The sequence below is a fragment of the Hordeum vulgare genome, chromosome 3H (genome assembly GCF_904849725.1).
Source record: "Hordeum vulgare subsp. vulgare chromosome 3H, MorexV3_pseudomolecules_assembly, whole genome shotgun sequence".
Classification (NCBI taxonomy): Eukaryota; Viridiplantae; Streptophyta; class Magnoliopsida; order Poales; family Poaceae; genus Hordeum; species Hordeum vulgare.
This window is the reverse complement of record NC_058520.1, coordinates 160386486-160411415: the sequence shown is the minus strand read 5'-3', so window position 1 is coordinate 160411415 and position 24930 is coordinate 160386486.

Genomic DNA, 24930 nt, shown 5'->3' with positions numbered 1-24930 from the left:
AATATATTGCTGCCATTTATTTACTTTTGTTGTACTTTCAATTCTAGCAATCTTTTATATCTATCTCTATCAGATCTCATCCTTGCAAATAATCATGAAGGGATTGACAACCCCTTTTTAGCATTGGGTGCAAGTGTTTGATTGTTTGTGTAGGTGCTAAGATTGGGGCCTTGCTTGTTCCTCCCACTAGATTCATACCTTGGTTCTCAACAAAATGAATGAAATAATTATCTACTATGATGCATCACCCTTTCCTCTTCAAGGGAAAACCAACGCAATCTCAAGAAGTAGCAACAGGATTACCGTACCACTGAGGAGAAGTACGTGTCCTTGTCGACCTATGAGGTTTGGTAGTAATTTGATCTGAAGCTCCATGATCATCATCATTAGCTTCCTCTTCAACTTGCATAGGCGCGACAGAAACATCTTCACGTGTCGTGCTACTCTCGGGTTGAAGTGATGGTTCAATAACCTCATCATGTTCTACCTTCCTCCCACTCAATTATTTCGAGAGAAACTCTTCCTCTAGAAAGGATCCATTCTTAGCAACAAACACTTTGCCTTCGGATCTGAGACAGAAGGTTGAAAGCACAATTACTCCCTAGGGTGGTTTTGATAATTGATCACAACATATGCATCATTGGACTAATGTGTTTTCCAAGTATATTTTAGAAAAGTTCAAAAGATGCTATGGCTTAATGTTTATGGGGAGATGTCCCTCGAAGCAAGAAAGGAATAATATTGGCTCAAGCTTCAAGTTAGAAGACACTTCATTTTATATTTGTGAGAAATAACTTTTGAGTCCATAGGAAAGACAATACTATTAAAAGTGGGTGAGGTAGTAAAATGAACTGATTGCTCAAATGCTCAAAGTTAGCTACCAAAACACTTAGTCATTTTCCCCACATATCGACTCTGTCAAGTTCCACATTCACAAATTCAGTGTCACCAACATTGCCACATAGGACCCACCGAGTTTGAACGTAAGACAAAACCCTAGCCATTCCCACCAAATCGGCGCAACCGAAACTGCATCAGTGCTACCGAGTTCAGTTTGACCAACATTTTGTTGCCAAGATACACAAAATTTGAATTTTCGAGTTTGAGTATTGGTGCCACCGAGTTTGGCCATCTGAGCGTTAGTCACGTTTTCGGTGCCACCGAGTTCTATATATCGGTCTCACCGAGATTCAAAAGTTCACCACTTTAGTGCTAATCGATAGCACTGAGTTGTCCACTTCGGTGTCATCGAGTTTTCTCATTTGTGTGTAATAGTTGGATTTTGGTTGCTCCCTATATATACCCCTTCATCCACCTCTCATTCATGGGAGAAGCACTCAGAACACACACTTCATTTTCAAATCCATTTTCTGAGAGAGAACCACCTACTCATGTGTTAAGACCAAGATATTCCAATCCAGTCATTCGAATCTTGATCTCTAGCCTCCCCAAACAGCTTTCCACCAAATCAACCTCTCCTACTGATGCATATTCTGTGTGAGAGAGAATTGTGTTGAGGAGACTATCTTTAGAAGCACAAGAGCAAGGATTCATTGATCTACCCCATCTATTACCTTTCGGAGGGTGGTGCCTCCTAGATTAGTTAGGTGTCGCTTGGGAGCCTCCTACTTCGTATTGTGGAGTTGAACCAAGCTGTTTGTAAGGGCAAGGAGATCACCTACTTCGTGAAGATCTACCATGAGTAAGGCTAGTCCTCCATAGACGGAAGCCGTGGTGGGATAGACAAGGCTGCTTATTTGTGGACCCGCCATGGGTGCAGCCCTCCGTTGACTCTCACAACCGTTAACCATCGTGGGTTGAAGTCTCCACTAACATGGACGTACGATAGCGCCACCTATCGGAACCATGCCAAAAATCGCCTTGTCAACCTTATGCATTTGATCTCCCTTTCTTACTCCACTATTTACACTTGCATGTTTACTTTCTGCTGCTATACTATTAGAATTGCATATGTAGGGTGTATTTGACTTGTCATAACTGTCGTAGTTGCCTCTCAAGTAAAATTGGGAAAAGGCAAAAAATTATCTTGTCAAGTAGTCTAATCACCCCCCTCTAGACATACTTTCGATCCTACAAGTGGTATGAGAGCTTTGGTCTCCATTTCATTGGTTTAGCAACCTAGGAGTGTATGGCATCTAGTGAGGGAAATTATCATCATAGAGGTCCTTACTTCGATGGCACTAATTTTGCTAGTTGGAAGCATAAAATGAAGATGCACATTCTTAGCTTTAATCCTCATGTTTGGGCTGTTATTCGTGTTGGTGTGCAAGGTAACTTCTTTGGAGAAGGGCGTGAACTAGATCGTGATGCGACATCCGATGAACTGAATATGATGCAACTTAATGGTCAAGCCTGCGATATCATCTTCAACTGCCTTTGCCTTGAAGAATTCAACAAAATCAGTCGTCTTGAGAATGCAAAAGATATTTGGGATACTTTGGTTGAGATGCATGAAGGTACTTCAAACTCAACTTGACAAGTTCAAGATGAAGGATGGTGAAGGTGTCTCTGAAATGTACTCTAGGCTAACTCTCATCACCAATGAGGTTGCCGGCTTAAGAAGCAAAGAGATGACCGACAAATTCATCATCAAGAAGATACTTAGAGCTCTTGACGGCAAGTATGACACAGTGTGCACATTGATCCAAATGATGCCAAATTACAAAGATCTCAAGCCAACTCAAGTCGTTGGTAGGATTTTTGCTCATGAGATGTCACTCAAAGACAAAGATTAGCTGCACAACAAGTCAAGCGGTGCTTATAAAGCTTCATGCGATTCTCCCGCTACTTCAAAAGACAATCTTGTCACTGATGAAGAGATAAGCCTCATGGTTAGAAAATTCAACAAGTTCTACAAGAGTAGAGGCAAAGATAGAAGCTCAAGTCCAAGACGTGATGAGAAGCGTTCATACAGTCGTGACCGAAACAACTACAATTATGGGAAACATGTACACTACTCAAATGAGTGCTCGGCACCCTACAAAATAAGAGAAGAGTCACCTCGAAGATGATACTCAAGAGATGATTCACCTCGTAGAGAGAGAAGGAGTAGAGAAGATCACTATGAACGAAGACACTCACGGAGAGGCGAGGAATCGGATAAGGAGGACAAATACACCAAGAGAAGTTCAAGAAGAAGACTTCAATCTCATGTTGGTGAATGGGTTTTTGGCTTCGAACCTGATCACCACTCCGAGAGATGCTCTCAGTCCCACTTTGACTATAGTCAAGATGAAGGTGTTGCCGACATTGCACTTCTTTCCTCTAACTATTACGACTTATTTGATTCACCAAATGAGGGAGTCGGAAACTACTTCATGGCTAAAGAACCCAAGGTGTCACACCCCGAGTATCTTGATTTCAATAGTGATGAGGATGACTTGTTAGGAGAAGATGACTTGCTTCTAGATAAAACTAGTGATTGCACTGAAAATGAACTTGCTAATTGTCATGCTAGTCAAGACAAATAGACTAATGACGATAAGAAAGATATTGAACGACTAACTCAAGAATTAAAAACTCTTAAGTTAGATCACGAGGCTACTCTAGAAGATCATAGAGAGCTTGCAAGAACCCATGAGAAGCTACGCTTTGAGAAGCTCAACTTGGAGCAAGAGCATGAGTTCTTAAAAGCAATCAATGATGAACTTTGAAAGAAGAGTTCTTCTTATCTAGCCAAATGATTACTCTTGTCTATTTTTGTTCCACAAGTTAAGCCTAAGAACACTAGTAACAAAGGCAAGAAGGTTTCTTCATATAGTAACAACAATGCTAAAGCTAAATCCAATAATGTTGTTGCTAGTAACTCTATTGATTCCACTAACGTTTCTCTTAGCCAAGTTACACTTGAGCAAGAAAATGATTTATTGAAGGGGATTATAGATAGTGTCTTCAAGAGTCTTGCCGGAAGTAAGCAATTCGAGGAAATTGTGTGCAAGCAAGGAGGACATCGGAAGAAACAAGGTGTTGGCTATTTCAACGTCAACGGAGATGTTTGGGAAGAAGGTCCATATCCCACTCCCAAGTTTGTTCCCCAAGAGGAGAAGTCCACTCCTTCCAAAGGAACAAGCTCACAAGATGACCTTCTACCACAAGACCACAAAGGCAAGGGAAAGGTTCAAGATAACATTGACCTATTTGAAGAAGAATCCCAAGCCAAGGTCGACTGGGTTCCCAAGGATACTGCTAGCTCTACCTCAACAAGTGCTACAACAACTCCAAGGATTCCCATCAATTTGATGTAGATTCTCAAGAGGAATAACTAGAAGTTCTTGAGGGGTGACTCTGCCAATGAAATTAACTCTTATTCATTTTGGCAAGAACTATATGCTCAACCTTATGCATTAGTTCAAGGAGTCACACATTCCCTCAAAGCTAAGCAAGGAACTGGGTAAACAATGCAACTTTGGACATCATCCCATTTGTTCTTTGCTCCAGGTCCATAGATATACTTGCATATGTTCCTTTTTGCTTTGGGACTAACCCATGTAGGTGAGAAGAGTATGAAAACAACAAGGATTGCTCCCAACTCAAGATTATCTTCATCAACTTTGAGCATCCACCACTACTTCACCTACTTGAAGTGTTTCACGAGAAAACCCAAGGTTAGTTGATCCCTCTTTGCGGGATATCATATCAAGGGGGGCTTTACTCTAATACTTGAGTATACGCATCTCCTAAGGATATGAACACATTAATGCTTATGTATAAGTGGTAACCCCACTTGCGCTTAACGATGAGTATGGCCTATGATCAAGTATTCTTGCTTGGCTCCTATGTCAATATACTCATATATAGATGACCTTGTCATCACCCAAGTGCTTCATAGCTGCTAGGATGTTTGTGCATGTTTAGCATGTTTGTATCATCATTCTTATTGTGTGAGCATGTTGGTCTGCATGAATTTAATCATTCGAGGACATCCAATTGTTGTTCTATGGCTTTTGTTTTATCTTTTGCCAGTTGGATGGACAAGAATGCCTAGGACCCTTCTCTAGCTATCTATGCAATATCATCTCAAGTTCTATTCATGCTTCATCACAAAACTTGAACAAGCACTTGTCGATCCCTCTCTGTGAAGGTGTGCTACCTCTTGAGCTTGCATTGGTTTTTTCCTTTGAAGAGGAAAGAGTGATGCAGCACAGTAACAGTAAGTATTTCCCTTAGTTTGAGAACCAAGGTATCAATCCATTAGGAGTATCAAGGCAAGTCTCCAAAGTACCTGTGCAAAAACAAACAAACTTGCACCCAACGCTATAAAGGGGTTGTCAATCCCTTCACGACTGATTGCAAGGTGAGATCTGAAGGCGAAAAGTGCAACAAAGTGAAAGTGTAGAGCTGAAAATATGAAGTGAAGTAGACCCAGGGGCCATAGTGTTCACTCGAGGCTTCTCTGATGATAGCAAATATTATGGTGGGTGAACGAATTACTGTCGAGCAATTGATAGAACCACGCAAAGTCATGATGATATCTAAGGCAATGATCATACATATAGGAATCACGTCCGAGACAAGTAGATCGATACTGTCTGTATCTACTACTATTACTCCACACATCGACCGTTATCCAGCATGCATCTAGTGTATTAAGTTCATTACAAACAGGGTAACGCCTTAAGCAAGATGACATGATGTAGAGGGATAAATTAATGCAATAGATATAAACCGCTCTTTTTACCCTTGATGGCAACAACACGATGCGTTCCTCACTACCCCTTCTGTCACTAGGTGAGGACACCGCACGGTCTGAACACAAAACCAAGCACTTCTCCCATTGCAAGAATTATAGATCAAGTTGGCCAAACGAAACCCACAACTCGAAGAGAATTACAAGGATACGAAATCATGCATATAAGACATTAGAGGAAACACAAATAATATTCATAGATAATCTGATCATAAATCCACTATTCATCGGATCTCGACAAACACACCGCAAAAGAAGATTACATCGGATAGATCTCCATGAAGATCATGGAGAACTTTGTATTGAAGATCCAAGAGAGAGAAGAAGCTATCTAGCTACTAGCTATGGACCCGAAGGTCTGTGGTGAACTACTCACGCATCACCGGAGAGGCAATGGTGTTGATGAAGAAGCCCTCCGTGTCCGAATCCCCCCTCCGACAGGGCACCAGAACGTGCCCCAGATGGGATCTTGCGGAGACAAAATCTTGCAGCGGCGGAAAAGTATTTTTGTGGCTCTCTCCGGTGGCTTCAGATTTTTAGGGAATTTATAGGCGGAAGAACTAGGGAAAAGGAGCCTCGGGGGGACCACAAGCCTGCTAGGCGCCCCTAGGCCGCGCCTAGGGGGCTTGTGGCCTCCCCCGGAGTCCTTTGCCTTGGTTCTCAAGTTCCATGTGTATCTTCTGTTACGAAAAAAATCATTCCAAAAATTTATTCCGTTTGGACTGCGTTTAATATTCTTCTCTAAAAAGGGTCAAAAACACAGAAAAACAGGAACTGGCACGTGGCACTGAGTTAATAAGTTAGTCCCCAAAAAAATATAAAATGCATACAAAACATCCAAAGTTGACAAGATAATAGCATGGAATCATCAAAAATTATAGATACGTTGGAGACGTATCAAGCATCCCCAAGCTTAACTCCTGCTCGTCCTCGAGTCGGGAAGTGATAAAGACTGAATATTTGATGTGGAATGCTACCTAACATATTTGTCCTTCGCAACTTCTTTGATGTGACATGAATGTTCAGATCCGTAAGATTCAAAACAATAGTTTGCTATTGACATAAAAACAATAATACTTCAAGCAAACTAGCAAGGTAATCATGAACTTTCGAAATAAAAAAGGCCAAAGGAAGTTATCCCTACAAAATCATATAGTCTGGCTATGCTCCATCATCCCCACACAACAAATTTGAATCATGCACAACCCCGGTATTGGCCAAGTAATTGTTTTCGCACTCTTACTTTCTCAAACCTTTTTCAACTCTCATGCAATATATGAGCGTGAGCCATGGATATAGGACTATAGGTGAAATAGAGTGTGGTGGAGGTTGTGAGGCAAAAAGGAGGAGATGGTCACATCGACTCGGTGTATCAACAGGCTTATGGAGATGCCCATCAATAGATATCAATGTGAATGAGTAGGGATTACCATGCAACGGATGCACTTAGACCTATAAGTGTGTGAAAGCTCAAAAAGAAAACTAGTGGGTGTGCACCCAACTTGCTTGCTCACGAAGACCTAGGGCAATTTTGAGGAAGCCCATCATTGGAATATACAAGCCAAGTTATATAATGAAGATTCCCACTAGTATATGGAAGTGTCAAAACGAGAGACTCTCTATCATGAAGTACATGGTGCTATTGTGAAGCACAAGTGTGGAAAAAGATACTGGCATTGTCCCTTCTCTCTTTTTCTATCTTTTTTTTCTTTTTTTTGTTTGGGCTCTTTGGCCTCTTTTCATTTTTTTTGGGCATCTTTGGCCTCTTTTTTTTATGCTCTAATAATGATGATAATCACACTTTTATTTACTCGCAGCTCAATGCTTAGAGCAATGATGACTCTATAGGAGATGCCTCCGGTAGTGTACCGGGATGTGCAACGATCTAGCTTGGCGTGTTACGTTGAAACATCTCGCTAGCTATTTTACGATCATGCAATGGCAATATGAAAGTGACGGTACAAGTCATGAGTCGGAACGGTGGGAGTTGCATGGCAATATATCTTGGAATGGCTATGGAAATGCCATAATAGGTAGGTATGGTGGCTGTTTTGAGGAAGGTATATGGTGGGTTTGTGCACCGGCGAAAGTTGCACGGCACTAGAGAGGCTAGCAATGGTGGAAGGTGAAAGTGCATCTATACCATGGACTCACATTAGTCATGAAGAACTCATATACTTATTGCAAAAGTTTTATTAGTAATCGAAACAAAGTGCTAAACGCATACTCCTAGGGGAAGGGTTGGTAGGTGTTAACCATCGCACGATCCCGACCGCCACACAAAGGATGACAATCAATAAATCAATTATGCTCTGACTTCCTAACATAGCGGTTCACCATACATGCATGCTACGGGAATCAGTAACTTCAACACAAGTATTTCTAGATTCACAACACCCTACTAACATAACTCTAATATTACCCTATTCATGTCTCAAAACTAATTGAGAGGAATCAAACTTCTCTTTACTAATCAATGCACATGAATATGGAAATTTTTATTATATCCTCTTTGGATGCCTATCATCTTTAGGACTGCTTTCATAGCACAAGCCAACAACCGAGTTACTGAGAGAGAGCACTCTCAAAAAGATATAAGTGAAGATCGAGAGTTCTTATTTCTCCAAAATATTGCACCGCCGTGCTCTAAAAAGATCTAAGTGAAGCACTAGAGCAAAGTTATCTAGCTCAAAAGATATAAGTGAAGCACATGCGAGCTAAATGGCCCAACTCAAAAGATATAAGCGAAGCTCAATGAGTATTCTAGCAAAATCACGATGAGTGCATGTCTCTCTCAAAAAGGTGTGCAGCAAGGATGATTGTGACAAAACAAAAAGAAAAGACTCCTATAATACACGACGCTCCAAGCAAAACACATATCATGTGGTGAATAAAAATATAGCTCCAAGTGACGTTACCGATGGATTGAAGACGAAAGAGGTGATGCCTTCCCGGGGCATCCCCAAGCTTAGGCTTTTTGGTGTCCTTGAATTTGGCTTGGGATGCCTTGGGCATCCCCAAGATTGAGCTCTTTCCACTCTTTATCCCATTGTCCATGAGAACATCACCCAAAACTTGAAAACTTCACAACACAAAACTTAACTCGTGATATCATTACCACAAGAAAACAAACCACCACCTATTTAGGTACTGTAGCAAACTTGATTTCTATTTATAGTGGTGTTAGATTACTGTATTCTCACTTTTCCATGGCTAGTAACCCCCAATACTATCCATAGTTTCATCAAAATAAGCAATCAACACAACGAAAACAGAATCTGTCAAAAACAGACGAGTCAGTAGCAATCTGTATACTTCGTATACTTCTGGTATCTGAAAAATTCTGAACAATTATGAAAATTAGGTCAATTGGCATATCAACTAGAATAAGAAAGAATCAACTCAAAATCTCTTTCTGGATGGGAAATAAAAATAATTTCGTGAGCGCAAAGTTTCTGTCTTTTTCAGCAAGATCAAACAACCATCACCAAAACTAGTCATAAAGGTTTTACTTGGCACAAACACAAAAAGAAACACAAAGAACACAATCATAACATAATTATGATGGTGTGGACACAACAAAATAGAAAGCGAAAAGCAAAGATGAATTCATTGGGTTACCTCCCAACAGTAATGGCGCACTTTCCATGGTGCGCCACTGATAAGTGTAGTAAAGGGTGTGGGGCTAGGACAAAGATAGTAATGGCGCACCAGACACAAGGTGCACCATTAGTAATATGAACACCCACGTAAATATAGAAAAATCATCAACAATGACTAAACCATAAGAATTTCCACCGAGACTCTTGAAAGCATTGGGACCAAAGAGATCCATGTGAAGCAGCTCGGGGTGTTCTTGTGGTCATGATGTACTTCATGGGATGACTTCCACCAACTTGCTTTCCTGCTTGACAAGCACTACAAAGTCTATATTTGTCAAAGATAACATTGTTAACATCAAGAATATGATCACCTTTTTATAAGTTTGTCAAGATTACGCATACCAACATGTCCAAGCCTTCTACGCCATAACCAACCTTTAGAAGATTTTGCGATAAGACATGTACGAGGTTTGGATATCTTAGAGAAATCAACAATGTATAGATCACCTCTACATAAGAAAATAAAGACGATGTTATGATTGTTGCTACAAAACACTCGGCATTCAATTTTTGTAAATTGCACATCGAAACCAAAGTCTGCTAGTCTAGATTCGGAAAGAAGATTGTAGCCAAGGGATTAAACAAGCATGTCATTCTGAATGGAACTGTCATGAATTGCGGCCACCTTACTAAGACTAAGTACCTTAACTTTGGAGTTGTCTCCAAAAGTCACATACTTCTGAGGTCCACAGTTTGGTGAAATCTCATGGAACATGTCTTTATCTCCGATCATGTGATCAGTGCATCCACTGTCGAGAACCCATTCCTTTCCACCGGCCATGTAGTCTTTAACTATAGCCATAAGACTAAGGTTCCTCATGGTCTTCTCATATTCGATGTCAAAGTTTTCATCTTCATTGTAATAGCCATGCTCCACATGGTCGTCATCGAATGAAGTTCCCTCATCATAAGAAACAAGTATTTGATCAGAAATTTGACTATGACTATGTTAATGTTTATGCATTCGAATGGCTTCAACAACGATATTGTTAATAGTAACGACATCTCCTTTAGCACACATGAGGTCACGAAGCTCAAATAGGCATTTATCGAAGTTAGGACCGCTAGGCTTGATTTTTTGAAAAGCAATGCATTTGTGGAATATGATATCAAGATTTTTCAAGGAATAGTCTGGATCTCTTTTCTCTAAGTATTTCCACAAGGTATGAGCACACTCAAAGGTTTGCAACTGATTAAGCACATTTCATGATAAACCTCTAATGATAAGATTGACAGTGTTAAGGTTACCAACCATATTAACTTCATCATCATGAGAAGGACGTATGGGGTCAATGGGAGGCACATATGGATATTCAACATATTTGCGCAAATGGAACTCATCAAATATAACAAGAATTTCATTTTTTCCATTGACTAAAGTACTCCCCATCAAGAATAGGCACTCTACAACTAAAAATCTGGGAACTAGTGTAACAGCCCGAGACCGACGCTCTAGAAGATTCCCCTTTTATTCCGTTCCCGCCATGTGATTATTTGTTTGTCGCATTCATCATTGCATCATTCACATTATCTTCATTGCATCAACACTCCGTTGCCGCCAGTTTCAAAGCGTGCATCCGTTATTAGTTGTCGGTTCTTTCTGTTTTATTATTGACCGTTTTGAGACCAACTACACACGCATGTGCCCACGACATCCTTTAATCCTGCTATTAAAAGGTGTATAAAAATTTCTCGGATTGGGTTGAAACTTGGCATGTGGTCTTATTTTAATGTAGGTAGGCCGCCTGCCAAATTTCGTCACAATCGAGTTTGTTTGATACCTGAACCGTTAAACCTATAGCGGCACTATTGTCGGTCATTTCGTCGGACGTTTATGGTTTGAAAACTTTGTCGCCTGGTTGCGTGTTTGTCCTCTCAAAACCGCCTAGCCCCTCTGCACAATGCATCGGCTCTACGCGCAGCCTAGTCCGAAAACCTCCTGGAACCCGAACCGGGCGGTCGTGGCCGTTGGATCCGGATCAACCCCATTTTACCACAAACCATCATCGGTTTGTCAATTGGACCCCCTAACCTAGTTATTTTGGACCGTCTGATTTAAGTCGGAGGGTCCAAATAGCCCCTGCACCTAAACCCATTTATTATATATAGATTTACTTAGCCCAAATAAGACCAAAACCTAGGAATCCTCCCGTGTCCCATCGAGCGCCGCCGCCACCACCCCACCTAGTTTTTCCCATCCAGCCAATCCCACCCCACCCCCAGATCCACCGCAACAAACTGCAGCCTGCCACCCAAATCCATCCACCCATCGTTGAACCTCCTACACCAAGCAAACCAGCCACCTCCTGCATCGAGATATGCCTCGATCCAGCAGCTGGAGCGCCCGCAGCCCCCTCGTCGACCGAGCCAAGCGACCCCGCCGTCGTTTCGTTCACCGCCGCCCCAGCCAACCACAGCAGCCCATCCCCAAGCGCCTCGGCGCGTGCATTCGTGAAGCCGCCGAGACGCAACTCTTTCCATGGCCGCGAGCTCGTGCTGGAGCCCGTCGTCACCGCCTTGGGCCATCGCCGTCGTCCAGCCCCGCCGGGTCCGGCCGCCCCGACCGCGCAACACCTGGATTCGGTCGGCCCCTCGCCGGAGCACCACCCCGTTGCCCTGGAGCTGCCAGCGTCGCCCCGCATCTCGGTCGCCGCCATGGCTCCCGTTCGGGAGACGAGCAAAAGTTGAGGCCCCACAGCCGGAGCGTGTCATCCCTCTCCTCACTTCGTGCCACCTCCAGCAGGTGCATCTGCCTCTGCTCGACATGCTGGGGCAGTGCCCCTAGTAATGCTGACTCTAGCAGGTCCTTTGGACACTTCACAATTTGTTGTTGTTTCGGTCTTCGTCATTGACAGCACCTGTTACACAATCCGCCACCTCACTGGCCCCTCGTTCTTCTTTGTGTTATGGTTGTTCCGAGGAGTATGCCGATAACCGACGCCCATACCACTGTGTTTGTTAGATGTAAGACCCAAGACCGCGTGTTCCATTACCATCGCCATGGGTCTGACTAGGTCGCCGAGTACCACTACTTCCACGACGTCCTCGACGACCCCGAACATCTACGAAGCGTGTACGACTACTGTCACCGAAGACCCGTGTACAACTACTTCAACTACCGTTGCGGGAATGACTACTTCCACTACGTCCACGACGACCTTGTACATCTCCACTGCAATGACTCGACCCGCTCCGGGAAGAATGCTTCAAAGGTATACCGCCGGGACGATACACGTGGATGAATGCATTGTTGTATGAGAGGTGATGTTGTTCGTTTCATAGATGCCATGCTTATTGCACTTTGTCCCTCTTTTGTCGTGCCCCCGACACATGGGAACCCGGTAACCGGCATCACCCCATCATTATTGGCATGACACGCACATGCTCCCAATTCGTTGGTACCAATATCTTATCGAGTTATCAGGACCGGAACGTTGCGGTAGCTTTGTTTCCATTTTGCCTCCATGGTTCCATGTCCTTCGCCATGGCAGCACATGCTTCATATCCTTCTTGCCACTGTTTTAAAAAATTGCATTCATGTTGCATTCATGGCATAATATTCTATGTTGCATGTATCTTTTAACCATAGCTTCATTCTATGTTTTTAGGTGTTAACCGACCAGAATGATGTGTAGAATCACATGATTCACCTCTTTCAATGTTCAAACAACATTAAATATTGACGTGTACCAAACGGAAGTGAACTAAGTAATTCAAATGAGGAGTTTTGTCAATATGCAACTCGTTGCATATAGAGCTTCACTTAATGTGTAGTGTTTGATTGTTGTGAATTGCCATGCCATGCCTTGCATACTTGAAATGGACATGCATCATATTAGGTTGTGCATCATATCGTGCATATTTTGTGGTGTTATTGTTTGTTGATTGTTGTTCCAGTTTTTTTCTTCTCGCTAGTGTTCTGAACCGCTTCCGAGTGTGACGATCCGTTCGTCTATGTCGGTTCGTCTGCTTCACGGATTCATTCTTCTTTCAAGACGGATCACATGCAAGATGATCATTTCCCTAAATACCATTACTATTATTGCCATGCTAGTTGTCTCGTTTCTTTCGTTATGTCTTGTAGCCTACCACCTGCTAAATGTCAGCCTCTAAACATTGCCATGAAAACCTTCAACTTGTTCACAACCTAGCAAACCACTGATTGGCTATGTTACCGCTTCCTTAACCATGTGTTAGCATTGCTAGTTGCAGGTGCAGTTGCTTCCATGTGATAACATGAGTTTTTTGTTATATCACCATATAATTGCTAATTAATTTTAATGCACCTATATACTTGGTAAAAGGTGGAAGGATTGGTCTTCTAGCATGGTGTTTTGTTCCACCTTTGTCGCCTTTGTTTCGGCTACCAGTGTTATATTCTATAATTGAGCGCTCCTAACATGATCGGGTTTGTTATGGGGACCTCCTTGAGAATTCGTAATAGTTAAAGCTTGTCTGGCAAGGCCCAACTTTGGTACTACATTTGCCTAATATCTAAAAAATAGCATAGGGACCCGTCGACACCCACGGATAATTAATCAACCCCCGGGCCAGTGCTCCTCATGAGTGTTGGTCCAAAAACGGCAGACTGCGAGGCCACCATGGGGCAACTCGAGGTTTGGTTTTACTCGTAGGCTTTCCCATCCGGTCGTGTCCTAAGAACGAGATACGCGGCTCCTATCGGGTTTGTCGACACGTGGGCGGCCTAGCTGGACTTGTTTTACCTTCTATGAAATATCTTCTGCATCGGTATTTCGGTGATGCTTTGGGCTATCTCAGAGTTTAGGTTTTCCACTAAGGAATTGCCATGCCCAAGATGCGACCCTATCCTCAATTTGGCACGAAGGCCTCGTGAGGATAGAAGCGCATCTCGTCGTGTCGCAAGAATGGATATCGTTACAAGTACATGTACTGAAAAGAAGAGATATATATAAAGAGTTGGCTTACACTCGCCACAAGCTACATCAGAGTCACATCAGTACATTACATAATCAACAAGACTAAAAGCAGGGTCCGACTACGGACGAAAACAAACGAGAAAGAAGAACGACGTCCATCCTTGCTATCCCAGGCTGCCGGCCTGGAACCCATCCTAGATCGATGAAGAAGAAGAAGAAGAAGCAACTCCAAATGAACAATCAACGCGCTCGCGTCAAGTACCCTTTACCTGTACCTAAAACTGGTGTTGTAGTAATTTGTGAGCCACAGGGGACTCATCAATCTCATTTCCAAAGGTATCAAGACTAGCAAAGCTTAATAGGTGAGGCATGGTTAAGTGGTGAGGTTGCAGCAGCGGCTAAGCATAAATTTGGTGGCTAAACTTACGAGTACAAGAAATAAGAGGGGGGATGATCTACGCATAACGGACATGAACTACTGATGATCAAATGAATGATCCTGAACACCTACCTACGGCAGACATAACCCCACCGTGTCCTCGATCGGAGCAGGGGCTCACGAAAGAAACAGTCACGGTTACGCACAGAGTTGGCAAGTTTTAATTAAGTTAACTTCAAGTTATCTAGAACCAGTGTTAAACAAAGTTTCCACGTTGCCACATAACCGTGGGCACTCCAAATAGTCCATCACAAATTACCACAAGCCGCATAGAAATCCTCAATCACGAAGCTCGCGATCTCGTCGGATTCCCTAGTGGAAAACCTCAACTCTGATATTACCCAAAGCATCATCGGAATCCCCGTGCACAAGATATCTCGTCAAAGGTAAATCTAATCCAGCAAGGCCACCCGGTGTGTCGACGAACCCGATAGGAGCCGCGTATCTCGTTCTCAGGACACACCGTCTATGCATAGTGGACGGTAGCCAAACCTCGAGTTGCCCCGAGGTGGCACCGCCGACTGCTAGGTGGGTGGACCAACACTCATGTGGAGCACTGGCCCGGGGGGTTGATTAAATTATCCTCAGGGTCCGGAAAGTCCCTATGCAATTTTCTTAGGTTATTAGGCAAATGTAGTACCAATGGTGGGCCTTGCCATACCAGCTTTAATCTAAAACGAATTATCAAGGGGGTCCCCATAACAACCCCGATCGTGTTAGGAGAGCTCAATTATGGAACATAACACCGGTAGCCGAAACTAAGGGGGCAAAGGTGGAACAAAACACCAGGCTAGAAAGGCCGAGCCTTCCACCTTTTACCAAGTATATAGGTGCATTAAAATAATTAGCATTTAATATGGTGATATAACAAGGAACCCATGTTAACACATGGAAGCAACTGCACCTGCAACTAGCAACGCTATCAATAGGGTTAAGCAAGCAGTAACATAGCCAATCAGTGGTTTGCTAGGTTGAGCAGGTTGAAGGTTTGCATGGCATTGTTGAGAAGGTTGATATTTAACATGTGGTAGGCAACGAGACGTAAACGACAGCAACGGTAAAACTAGCATGGCAATGATAGTAATGGTACCTGGGAAGATGGTCATCTTTCCTGAGATCCTGCTTGGAAGAAGGATGCCTCCGTGAAGTAGACGAACCGACGTAGTCGAACGTGTCCTCACATCTGACACGCTTGCGGAACTCTATTGAGACGGGGAAAGCTGGAAACACAAATCAACACACGGAATTCACCTCACGATGCATAACACATATGATGCATGAGTAGCTGAATACATGCAAGTCACGGCATGACAAATCACACAATCAATCACTACACATTTGTTGGGGAACGTCGCATGGGAAACAAAAAATTTCCTACGCGCACGAAGACCTATCATGGTTATGTCCATCTACGAGAGGGGATGAGTGATCTACGTACCCTTGTAGACCGTACAGCAGAAGCGTTAGAGAACGCGGTTGATGTAGTGGAACGTCCTCACGTCCCTCGATCCGCCCCGCGAACAATCCCGCGATCAGTCCCACGATCTAGTACCGAACGGACGGCACCTCCGCGTTCAGCACACGTACAGCTCGACGATGATCTCGGCCTTCTTGATCCAGCAAGAGAGACGGAGAGGTAGAAGAGTTCTCCGACAGCGTGACGGCGCTCCGGAGGTTGGTGATGACCTTGTCTCAGCAGGGCTCCGCCCGAGCTCCGCAGAAACGCGATCTAGAGGAAAAACCGTGGAGGTATGTGGTCGGGTTGCCGTGGAAAAGTCGTCTCAAATCATCCCTAAAACCTCCATATATATAGGTGGGAGGGAGGGGGCCTTGCCTTGGGGCTCAAGGAGCCCCAAGGGGGTCGGCCGAGTCCAAGGGGGAGGACTCTCCCCCCCAAACCGAGTTGGACTAGGTTTGGTGGGAGGGAGTCCCCCTTCCTTCCCACCTCCTCCCTTTTTTTTCTCTCTTGATTTTCTTCACCTTGGTGCATAGGGCACTTGTGGGCTGTCCCACCAGCCCACTAAGGGCTGGTGTGGCTCCCCCAATGCCTATGGGCTTCCCCGGGGTGGGTTGCCCCCCCCCCCCCCCCCCGGTGAACTCCCGGAACCCATTCGTCATTCCCGGTACATTCCCGGTAACTCCGAAAACCTTCCCGTAATCAAATGAGGTCATCCTATATATCAATCTTCGTTTCCGGACCATTCCGGAAACCCTCGTGACGTCCGTGATCTCATCCGGGACTCCGAACAACATTCGGTAACCAACCATATAACTCACATACGCATAAAACAACGTCGAACCTTAAGTGTGCAGACCCTGCGGGTTCGAGAACTATGTAGACATGACCCGAGAGACTCCTCGGTCAATATCCAATAGCGGGACCTAGATGCCCATATTGGATCCTACATATTCTACGAAGATCTTATCGTTTGAACCTCAGTGCCAAGGATTCGTATAATCCCGTATGTCATTCCCTTTGTCCTTCGGTATGTTACTTGCCCGAGATTCGATCGTCAGTATCCGCATACCTATTTCAATCTCGTTTACCGGCAAGTCTCTTTACTCGTTCCGTAATACAGGATCTCGCAACTTACACTAAGTTACATTGCTTGCAAGGCTTGTGTGTGATGTTGTATTACCGAGTGGGCCCCGAGATACCTCTCCGTCACACGGAGTGACAAATCCCAGTCTTGATCCATACTAACTCAACTAACACCTTCGGAGATACCTGTAGAGCATCTTTATAGTCACCCAGTTACGTTGCGACGTTTGATACACACAAAGCATTCCTCCGGTGTCAGTGAGTTATATGATCTCATGGTCATAGGAATAAATACTTGACACGCAGAAAACAGTAGCAACAAAATGACACGATCAACATGCTACGTCTATTAGTTTGGGTCTAGTCCATCACGTGATTCTCCCAATGACGTGATCCAGTTATCAAGCAACAACACCTTGTTCATAATCAGAAGACACTGACTATCACTGATCAACTGGCTAGCCAACTAGAGGCATGCTAGGGACGGTGTTTTGTCTATGTATCCACACATGTAAATGAGTCTTCATTCAATACAATTATAGCATGGATAATAAACTATTATCTTGATACAGGAATTATAATAATAACCATATTTATTATTGCCTCTAGGGCATAATTCCAACAGTCTCCCACTTGCACTAGAGTCAATAATCCAGCCCTCACATCACCATGTGAATTACATTCTAATAAATCTAACACCCATACAGTTCTGGTGTCGATCATGTTTTTGCCGTGGAAGAGGTTTAGTCAGCGGGTCTGCTACATTCAGATCCGTGTGCACTTTGCATATATTTACGTCCTCTTCCTCGACGTAGTTGCGGATGAGGTTGAAGCGTCGTTTGATGTGTCTGGTCTTCTTGTGAAACCGTGGTTCCTTTGCTAAGGCAATGGCACCCGTGTTGTCCAAGAACAAGGTTATTGGATCCAGTGTACTTGGCACCACTCCAAGATCCGTCATGAACTGCTTCATCCAGACACCCTCCTTAGCCGCCTCCGAGGCAGCCATGTACTCCGCTTCACATGTAGAATCTGCTACGACGCTTTGCTTGGAACTGCACCAGCTTACTGCACCCCCATTAAGAATAAATACGTATCCGGTTTGCGACTTAGAGTTGTCCGGATCTGTGTCAAAGCTTGCATCGACGTAACCTTTTACGGCGAGCTCTTCGTCACCTCCATACACGAGAAACATCTCCTTAGTCCTTTTCAGGTACTTCAGGATATTTTTGACCGCTGTCCAGTGATCCACTCCTGGATTACTCTGGAACCTACCTGCCATACTTATGGCCAGGCTAACATCCGGTCTAGTGCACAGCATCGCATACATGATAGAACCTATGGCTGAAGCATAGGGGACAGAGCGCATATGCTCTATATCTTCATCAGTTGCTGGGCACTGAGTCTTACTCAATCTCGTACCTTGTAAAACTGGCAAGAACCCTTTCTTGGACTGTTCCATTTTGAACCTCTTCAAAACTTTATCAAGGTATGTGCTTTGTGAAAGTCCTATCAGGCGTTTTGATCTATCCCTATAGATCTTAATGCCTAAAATGTAAGCAGCTTCTCCTAGGTCCTTCATAGAGAAACTTTTATTCAAGTAACCTTTTATGCTCTCCAAAAGCTCTACGTTGTTTCCAATCAGTAATATGTCATCCACATATAATATTAGAAACGCCACAGAGCTCCCACTCACTTTCTTGTAAATACATGATTCTCCAACCACTTGTATAAACCCAAATGCCTTGATCACCTCATCAAAGCGTTTGTTCCAACTCCGAGATGCTTGCACCAGTCCATAAATGGATCGCTGGAGCTTGCACACCTTGTTAGCATTCTTAGGATCGACAAAACCTTCGGGTTGCATCATATACAACTCTTCCTTAAGGAAACCGTTAAGGAACGCCGTTTTGACATCCATCTGCCAGATTTCATAATCGAAAAATGCAGCTATTGCTAACATGATTCTGACGGACTTAAGCATCGCTATGGGTGAGAAAGTCTCATCGTAGTCAACTCCTGGAACTTGTGAAAAACCCTTTGCCACAAGTCGAGCTTTATAAACGCTCACATTACCGTCAGCGTCCGTCTTCTTCTTAAAGATCCATTTGTTCTGAATAGCCTTGAGGCCCTCAGGTAGTATCTCCAAAGTCCACACTTTGTTCTCATACATGGATCCTATCTCGGACTTCATGGCTTCTAGCCATTTGTTGGAATCTGGGCCCACCATTGCTTCTTCATAATTTGCAGGTTCATGGTTGTCTAACAACATGATTGATAAGACGGGATTACCGTACCACTCTGGAGCAGCGCGTGATCTCGTCGACCTGCGTGGTTCAACAGAAACTTGAACTGGAGTTTCATGATCATCATCATTAACTTCCTCCTCAACCGGCGTCGCAACGACAGAGGTTTCCCCTTGCCCTGCGCCACCATCCAGAGGAATGAGAGGTTCGACAACCTCGTCAAGTTCTATCTTCCTCCCACTCAATTCTCTCGAGAGAAAGTCCTTCTCGAGAAAAGCTCCGTTTTTAGCAACAAACACTTTGCCCTCGGATTTGAGATAGAAGGTGTACCCAACTGTCTCTTTTGGGTAACCTATGAAGACGCACTTTTCCGCTTTGGGTTTCAGCTTTTCAGGCTGAAGCTTTTTGACATAAGCATCACATCCCCAAACTTTAAGAAACGACAACTTTGGCCTTTTGCCATACCACAGTTCGTATGGTGTCGTCTCAACGGATTTTGATGGTGCCCTATTTAAAGTGAATGCAGCTGTCTCTAATGCATAACCCCAAAATGATAACGGCAAATCAGTAAGAGACATCATAGATCGCACCATCTCTAACAAAGTACGATTACGACGTTCGGACACACCATTACGCTGTGGTGTTCCAGGCGGTGTTAACTGTGAAACTATTCCACATTTTCTTAAGTGATCACCAAACTCGAAACACAGATATTCACCCCCACGATCAGACCGTAGGAACTTGATCTTCTTGTTACGATGATTTTCCACTGCACTCTGAAATTGCTTGAACTTTTCAAATGTTTCCGACTTGTGCTTCATCAAGTAGACATAACCATATCTACTTAAATCGTCAGTGAAGGTGAGGAAATAACGATATCCGCCGCGTGCCTCCACGCTCATTGGACCACACACATCGGTATGTATGATTTCGAACAAGTCACTTGCACGCTCCATTGTTCCGGAGAACGGAGTCTTAGTCATCTTGCCCATGAGGCATGGTTCGCACGTGTCAAGTGAATCAAAGTCAAGTGACTCCAAAAGTCCATCAGCATGGAGTTTCTTCATGCGCTTTACACCAATATGACCCAAGCGGAAGTGCCACAAAAATATGGCGCTATCATTGTTTACTCTAACTCTTTTGGTCTCAATGTTATGTATATGCGTATCGCTATCAAGATTCAATATGAACAATCCTCTCACATTCGGTGCATGACCATAAAAGATGTTACTCATAGAAATGGAACAACCATTATTCTCAGACTTAAAAGAGTAACCGTCTCGCAATAAACAAGATCCAGATATAATGTTCATGCTCAACGCAGGCACTAAATAACAATGATTTAAGTTCATCACTATTCCCGATGGTAGCTGAAGTGACACTGTGCCGACGGCGATTGCATCGACCTTGGAACCATTTCCTACGCGCATCGTCAGTTCGTCTTTCGCCAGCCTTCGTCTATTCCGCAGTTCCTGCTTCGAGTTGCAAATGTGAGCAACAGAACCGGTATCGAATACCCAGGCACTACTACAAGAGCCGGTTAAGTACACATCAATAACATGTATATCAAATATACCTGATTTTTCTTTGCCCGCCTTCTTATCTGCCAGATACTTGGGGCAATTGCGCTTCCAGTGACCCATACCCTTGCAATAGAAACACTCCGTTTTAGGCTTAGGTCCAGCTTTGGGTTTCTTCGGCGGATTGGCAACAGGCTTTCCACTCTTCTTCGAATTGCCCTTCTTGCCTTTGCCGTTTCTCTTGAAACTAGTGGTCTTATTCACCATCAACACTTGATGCTCTTTACGGAGTTCAGACTCTGCGACTTTCAACATCGCAAACAACTCGCCGGGAGACTTGTTCATCCCTTGCATGTTGTAGTTCAACACAAAGCCTTTGTAGCTTGGCGGCAGTGATTGAAGGATTCTGTCAGTGATAGCTTCTTGCGGGAGTTCAATCCCCAGTTCAGCTAGACGGTTTGAGTACCCAGACATTTTGAGCACATGTTCACTGACAGACGAGTTTTCCTCCATCTTGCAAGCATAGAATTTATCGGAGGTCTCATACCTCTCGATCCGGGCGTTCTTTTGACGGATAAACTCCAACTCCTGGAACATCTCAAATGCTCCATGACGCTCAAAGCGACGTTGAAGTCCCGGTTCTAAGCCATACAAGACTGCACATTGAACTATTGAGTAGTCCTCCTTACGTGCTAACCAAGCGTTCTTAACATCCTGATCAGCCGTAGCGGGTGGTTCATCTCCTAGCGCAGCATTAAGGACATAATCCTTCTTCCCAGCTTGTAAGATTAGCTTAAGATTACGAGCCCAGTCTACAAAGTTGCTTCCATCATCTTTCAACTTTGCTTTCTCTAGGAACGTATTAAAATTCAGCATGACAGTCGTGTGAGCCATGATCTACAACACAAATATATTCAAAGTGGACTTAGACTATGTTCAAGATAATTAGAGTTCAACTTAATCAAATTATATGCTAAACTCCCACTCAAAAAGTACATCTCTCTAGTCATTTGAGTGGTTCATGATCCACTTACACTATCCCAAGTCCGATCATCACGTGAGTTGGGTATAGTTTCAGTGGTAAGCATCCCTATGCTAATCATATCAACTACATGATTCACGATCGACCTTTCGGTCTCATGTGTTCCGAGGCCATGTCTGCACATGCTAGGCTCGTCAAGCTTAACCCGAGTGTTCCGCGTGCGCAACTGTTTTGCACCCGTTGTATGTGAACGTTGAGTCTATCACACCCGATCATCACGTGGTGTCTCGAAACGACAAACTGTAGCAATGGTGCACAGTCGGGGAGAACACAATTTCGTCTTGAAATTTTAGTGAGAGATCACCTCATAATGCTACCGTCGTTCTAAGCAAAATAAGGTGCATAAAAGGATTAACATCACATGCAATTCATAAGTGACATGATATGGCCATTATCACGTGCTTCTTGATCTCCATCACCAAAGCACCGGCACGATCTTCTTGTCACCGGCGCCACACCATGATCATCCATCAACGTGTTGCCATCGGGGTTGTCGTGCTACTTATGCTATTACTACTAAAGCTACATCCTAGCAAAATAGTAAACGCATCTGCAAGCACAAACGTTAGTATAAAGACAACCCTATGGCTCCTGCCGGTTGCCGTACCATCGACGTGCAAGTCGATATTTCTATTACAACATGATCATCTCATACATCCAATATATCACATCACATCGTTGGCCATATCACATCACAAGCATACCCTGCAAAAACAAGTTAGACGTCCTCTAATTTTGTTGTTGCATGTTTTACGTGGTGAGCAAGGGCATCTAGTAGGATCGCATCTTACTTACGCAAACACCACAACGGAGATATATGAGTTTCTATTTAACCTCATCCAAGGACCTCCTCGGTCAAATCCGATTCAACTAAAGTTGGAGAAACCGTCACTTGCCAGTCATCTTTGAGCAAAGGGGGTTACTCGTAACGATGAAACCAGTCTCTCGTAAGCGTACGAGTAATGTCGGTCCAAGCCGCTTCAATCCAACAATACCGCGGAATCAAGAAAAGACTAAGGAGGGCAGCAAAACACACATCACCGCCCACAAAAACTTTTGTGTTCTACTCGAGAAGACATCTACGCATGAACCTAGCTCTGATACCACTGTTGGGGAACGTCGCATGGGAAACAAAAATTTTCCTACGCGCACGAAGACCTATCATGGTGATCTCCATCTACGAGAGGGGATGAGTGATCTACGTACCCTTGTAGACCGTACAGCAGAAGCGTTAGAGAACACGGTTGATGTAGTGGAACGTCCTCACGTCCCTCGATCCGCCCCGCGAACAATCCCGCGATCAGTCCCACGATCTAGTACCGAACGGATGGCACCTCCGCGTTCAGCACACGTAGAGCTCGACGATGATCTCGGCCTTCTTGATCCAGCAAGAGAGACGGAGAGGTAGAAGAGTTCTCCGGCAGCGTGATGGCGCTCCGGAGGTTGGTGATGACCTTGTCTCAGCAGGGCTCCGCCCGAGCTCCGCAGAAACGCGATCTAGAGGAAAAACCGTGGAGGTATGTGGTCAGGCTGCCGTGGAAAAGTCGTCTCAAATCAGCCCTAAAACCTCCGTATATATAGGTGGGAGGGAGGGGGCCTTGCCTTGGGGCTCAAGGAGCCCCATGGGGGTCGGCCGAGTCCAAGGGGGAGGACTCTCCCCCCCAAACCGAGTTGGACTAGGTTTGGTGGGAGGGAGTCCCCCTTCCTTCCCACCTCCTCCCTTTTTTTTCTCTCTTGATTTTCTTCTCCTTGGCGCATAGGGCACTTGTTGGCTGTCCCACCAGCCCACTAAGAGCTGGTGTGGCTCCCCCAATGCCTATGGGCTTCCCCGGGGTGGGTTGCCCCCCCGGTGAACTCCCGGAACCCATTCGTCATTCCCGGTACATTCCCGGTAACTCCGAAAACCTTACGGTAATCAAATGAGGTCATCCTATATATCAATCTTCGTTTCCGGACCATTCCGGAAACCCTTGTGACATCCGTGATCTCATCCGGGACTCCAAACAACATTCGGTAACCAACCATATAACTCAGATACGCATAAAACAACGTCGAACCTTAAGTGTGCAGACCCTGCGGGTTCGAGAACTATGTAGACATGACCCGAGAGACTCCTCGGTCAATATCCAATAGCGGGACCTGGATGCCCATATTGGATCCTACATATTCTACGAAGATCTTATCGTTTGGACCTCAGTGCCAAGGATTCGTATAATCCCGTATGTCATTCCCTTTTGTCCTTCGGTATGTTACTTGCCCGAGATTCGATCGTCAGTATCCGCATACCTATTTCAATCTCGTTTACCGGCAAGTCTCTTTACTCGTTCTGTAATACAAGATCCCGCAACTTACACTAAGTTACATTGCTTGCAAGGCTTGTGTGTGATGTTGTATTACCGAGTGGGCCCCGAGATACCTCTCCGTCACACGGAGTGACAAATCCCAGTCTTGATCCATACTAACTCAACTAACACCTTCGGAGATACCTGTAGAGCATCTTTATAGTCACCCAGTTACGTTGTGACGTTTGATACACACAAAGCATTCCTCCGGTGTCAGTGAGTTATATGATCTCATGGTCATAGGAATAAATACTTGACACGCAGAAAACAGTAGCAACAAAATGACACGATCAACATGCTACGTCTATTAGTTTGGGTCTAGTCCATCACGTGATTTTCCCAATGACGTGATCCAGTTATCAAGCAACAACACCTTGTTCATAATCAGAAGACACTAACTATCATTGATCAACTGGCTAGCCAACTAGAGGCATGTTAGGGACGGTGTTTTGTCTATGTATCCACACATGTAAATGAGTCTTCATTCAATACAATTATAGCATGGATAATAAACTATTATCTTGATACAGGAATT